The sequence below is a fragment of the Chiloscyllium plagiosum genome, chromosome 1 (genome assembly GCF_004010195.1).
Source record: "Chiloscyllium plagiosum isolate BGI_BamShark_2017 chromosome 1, ASM401019v2, whole genome shotgun sequence".
NCBI lineage: Eukaryota > Metazoa > Chordata > Chondrichthyes > Orectolobiformes > Hemiscylliidae > Chiloscyllium > Chiloscyllium plagiosum.
Genome location: NC_057710.1, coordinates 68112988 through 68118114, shown reverse-complemented (window position 1 = coordinate 68118114; position 5127 = coordinate 68112988).

Genomic DNA, 5127 nt, shown 5'->3' with positions numbered 1-5127 from the left:
TCTGTACCTGACATATGCTTCTTTCTTTTTCTTAATCAAACCTTCAATTTCTTTAGCCATCCAGCATTCCCTATACCTACCAGCCTTCCCTTTCACCCTGACAGGAATATACTTTCTCTGGATTCTTGTTATCTCATTTCTGAAGGCTTCCCATTTTCCAGCCGTCCCTTTACCTGCGAACATCTGCCTCCAATCAGCTTTCGAATGTTCTTGCCTATTATTGAAACAGAACCTGAAACATTAAAATAGATAAGTTTCATGACCATATCTAGCTTGTTTTTATTAACTCATTTTTGGTGGTGTGAAAATCTTCAGAATAGTGTTAACTACAGATAACTAATAATAATAATAAAAATAATAATAGTCCTTCATGGGTATTTCATTACTAAACATTTGAATTTGCATTTTGATACAGAACTTACATTTATATTACAAAGGCAAAATATTGTGGATGCTGAAAATCTGAAATAAAAACAAAAAAAACACTTGGAAAATTCAATGGGTCAGACAGCATTTGCAGAGAAAATCCAAGTTAACATTAAGATTAATTTTGCTTACGTCTGCAGATGCTGTCTAATCTGCTGAGATTTCTCAGCCATTTTTTGCTTTCATTATATTTACACTATGGCTTCCATGAACACAGAGCATTTCAAAGTGCTTCACATCCACTGGTTAGAAAGTATAGTGCCATGAATGGAAATGACATAGTCAATATGGTCATAATAACCCAACACACAGTGAGAAGACCACACAACCTACACCATCTTTCTTCCTAAAGTACGTTATTTTAAAACATTATGACAATTAAAGTTTAAGGCAATCATATCAGCACCAGTTATCCACATGTTAAGGACAACTTGTTTAATAAAATAAAATTATAAAGACAAATCTTTTGTCTTTTTAATGTAACAGATTTTGATGAGATTACTAGCATTGATGCAGTAATTGTATTCCAGATCTCTGTAGAGCAAAATTAAAAGAAATTGCTCAAGAAAAATCACAATAAATCGCCAGATATAGTAACGTTGAGTCATGCTGCCCCTAATTTTTTTTGGCATTTATTAACCCCCAATCGAAAATGAATATACGTGTAGGAAGCTTGCATCATCTGATCTTTTGCATGAGTTTAGTGAAATTTTGGCTGTTGTAACACAGGAAAGTCAAAAGTCATTACAAAAACTTGTGTAAGAAAATTCTGAAGCTAAAATAATATAAAATTCCTCGGAAAAATAGCTGTAGTACAACTTTAATGTCACTGCTGCATCACATGTTTAGAGAAAAATACAGGCTTAAGTATTCAAGTCTCTGGAGTGAGGCTAGGGTTTGTAAACTTCTGACTCAAGAGATAAGAATGCTGAAACTGAGTGAATGTTGAAACTGAGCCAACGCTGACGCGCAATGGAAAAGAATTCATAGGAAGTGAGCTGCCTTTAATTTCAGCACAAACTCAGCACCATGCGTCTCATAAATGAAAAAGGCACTTAAACGAGGAATCAAAAATTTGAATTATTAATATCAAAGACCAAAGTTTGGACAATGCTTCCTTCAAAATTAAACTTGCACCTGTGAGCTCTATGAATGCCTATTTTTGGCAAATTGTTGTGCCCAAATGATTTCCCTTCCTTCCTGCCTCCTGTGAAATTGATCAGCACTTCCTAACTCTGTTGTGTCTGTAAATATCCACAGGTGCTTAGTCAACCCCAGTCCACTATCGATGCAGCATTCATAGAATTAATGGTCATTTTGCAGGGAAGTAATTATTTTCATTTTGTAGATAATGTTACTTTTGGTGTTTAGTATTGGTAATTGGAATATCCATTAATAATTTCCATCCAACATGTTTATGTTGACAAAGAATCATACAAAGTAGTTTCTTCAGTTTGTACACACTGAAAAATCACACTGACACTTTCATATTCCTTTTTATGTTTTAATTTTGGTTATATTGGTAAGCAGGAAAAGCCACATTGAAAAATGTATTTTTCAAAAATGATACGTTATACTTTATACTTCGCTATATCTAAACTAAAATAATTAGGGTTCTCTTGCTCCTGCAGTATGATCCAATGCTACCTATGCTTTTGGACAATAGTTGGTCTTTATATTTGGAATCCATCCTTTCATAATGCCAGCCAGCTAGCCTAACAAGTTCCTGCTAAACTTGAGAATTTCTCTCCAATTCCTGATGGCAAAGAAGTTGCAGGAGATAGGAAAAAGAATCATATAAGAATCAGGAGGGTACAGGTTTAGAGTAATTGGGAAAACAAGCGATGGCAACATGAAGAAAAACTTGTTCAAGTGGTTAATGTCTGGAACACACTTGTTGAGGCTGTGCTGAAAGCCAGTTCAATCAAAATATTCAAAATAGATTCCATTAGATTGTTATCAGCAAACAGAAGAATGTGTCGGGTTAGAGACCACTCGTTAAATTGTCCATTTGGAGAGCTGGTGCAGACATAATGCACCAAATAACCTGTTACTACGTTATAAAAACTCTTTGATTCAGGGTCACAGTGAGTGAGGCACATTCCCCAATGCTCACCAGTCTGTATATTGCCTGTATATTGACCACACACAGAAACAGACTAACGTCACTGATACAGTGAAATCACACATACTGAATGAATTGATGAATTGATAATTTGCCTCGAACCAAAGTGTAAAAAGAAACATACTGACATCGCAATACTAACCAATTTTTACTCATGTTTCCCTTCCTCCTTTATCTGCAACTCAAATATCTTATGCATAAATGAAACCCCTGCACTATTTTTTTAACCTTACATCAAGCCTGTTTAAGAACGCTTTAGAAATGGAAAAGCTCTGTTTCATGATAGACAGAGACATTTAAACTAAGTACCAATCTACTGAACTTCTCTGAACATATTCAGAGACTCTATTTCATTCACTCCAAAACTGGTCAAGGCTAAATAGGATCTGCACATGGCCCTGTTAAGGAACAGAATGGTATTCCTTGATTTGGATTGAATTAATCTGACAGTACACCAATACCTTTTCAATAGATTTTTGGGATTTGTCCTGGATCATTAATAGATGGTGCACTATAACAACACCCACTTTCAGCAGCTGTTAATATGGAAGCTCCATGGTCGACGAATATTTGGCATTGCCTCTACCCAAGTGCAAGAGCAAATGTAATATTTATCTATATTAACAATTATCTGCCAAACACAGGCTCATTCTCCCAAGACTAGATCAATTTATTACCTACTTTCCAAGTCAAAATTCCCAACACTCAAATATTTTGAAGTCACATACGAACTTGCAAATAATTACACTGGTTTTTCATCTGATGATGAAAAGCAATGGTGCTAACACCAATCCTGACTGGAATCCTGTAGGAACTCATTATTGTATTAAACAAAATGTTATGGTCCCCTGTCACAATTTGTTGACGGGGAGGCACACAAAACTCCTTGGTAAGCCTTTATACTGCTCTCCCAACTACCTTTGACCTGCCTCTCATTTTAAGTGAGGCCAGTAGTCATCTGCCTGGCCTCACCCCAATTGAAACTGTCAACTGGCCAAGGTTACCCTGCTAGAGGCTCAGGTAGGAAAGGATTTTAGGGTGAACTCTTCAAAGGGCTCCTTTTCCATATCAACAACCCTGCATAAAACACCTTTGATCGCAAGTCCATCAGGAAGTGGTCAGCATGTAATGTCCTCAAGACCCTTCAGGAAAAGGAGAGGGCGGATCCTGTTAAGCGGTTCTCTGGGCAGACTGTCAAAGTCATTTGGCAGAATGCCTCATCGACAGAACTTTCTAACAAGCACCAAGACATGGCTTGGCTGGTGGTGAGAAGGGCTCTGCTGGTGAGATCCTTCATGCATGCCCAGACTCTCTGCCCCACCGCACGCAGCCCTCAAAGTGGCTCTGGAAAGGACGAGACTGTCACACACTTCCTTCTGGAATTTGCCTATACAAAGCAAGTCTGTAGAGGACTGCAGTGATGTTTGTCGAGGATCGTCCTGAGCAGCTCTGTGACGCAGGACTCCCGTGCTGTATGGTCTGTTCCCCGGGACGCATACCGAGACGAACATCAACTGTGCCTGGAGGATCATTAACTCTGTCAAAGACGCTCTTTGGACTGCCCGAAACCTGTTGATCTTCCAGCTGAAGGAGTTGACCAACGAGTGTTGCAGACTGGCACATTCCAAGGCCCAGAACTACGTGTTGAGGGATGCGCTGAAGCTTGGGGCAGCTGCCGCCAAGGCGCGGTGGGGAAAGACCACTGTGTAAGAAGAACTGTGGGGCCACCCAGTAATTGGGCCCCACCGATGCTTCAGCTAAATATCTAGATGGTTAACATACAGACTTGTATATACAAACGATTAAGTCGATCTCTGTATGTTAATTCATGCAATGTATACATATGAATGGCATCAGCAATTGTATAGATATCAAAATATTTTTATGAATAAAGTATATTTTTGAAATAAAAAAACTCAAGAACCCTGCATAATTCCTTTACCCTCACCCAAACAACGTGAATATGTCATACTCCGTCTTTCAACTTCTCTATGAAGATTCCTGATTCACTCTTCTCACCACTCTGTGTCATCATGCTCTTCTGAATATCACCTCTCCTCCCCTCTCTAAGATCCCCTGAACTAGCCTTGGAAATCAAGACTTGAATACACGGACCATTTTGTTATCTCAATCCTGGCCACCACTTGGACTAGAGTCTTGCACGTAATCAAGTTGGTCATCTGCACTCTGAGGTGGGACTTCCTCCTGAGTGAGAGCTGGAAGTCAGGCAGGGCTGGCCAGTCTCTCCTGCCTTGTGTGTGTTGTCTTGAGCCTTTCACCAAGTCCATCAGGAAGGATGTTGCTGGCTACGTCCAGGCCGGTCATTCTGGCCGGAGACTTCAACTGTATCATTGATGCAGGTGGACGATCGGGCGGGGGGACAGTAAACTGGACGCCACGTCCAGAGCCCTGATGGGCACGGTAAAAGATGCCAAGCTGCACAACGTCTTCAGCACCCTTGCAGACAGAGTGCAGCGTAGATACACCTGGTCACGGGCAGACGGGTCTATCCGCTCAAGGATAGATTACCTGTTTGTGTCCTGAATGCTCTCGGTCAGATCCACCGACGTCAAGCC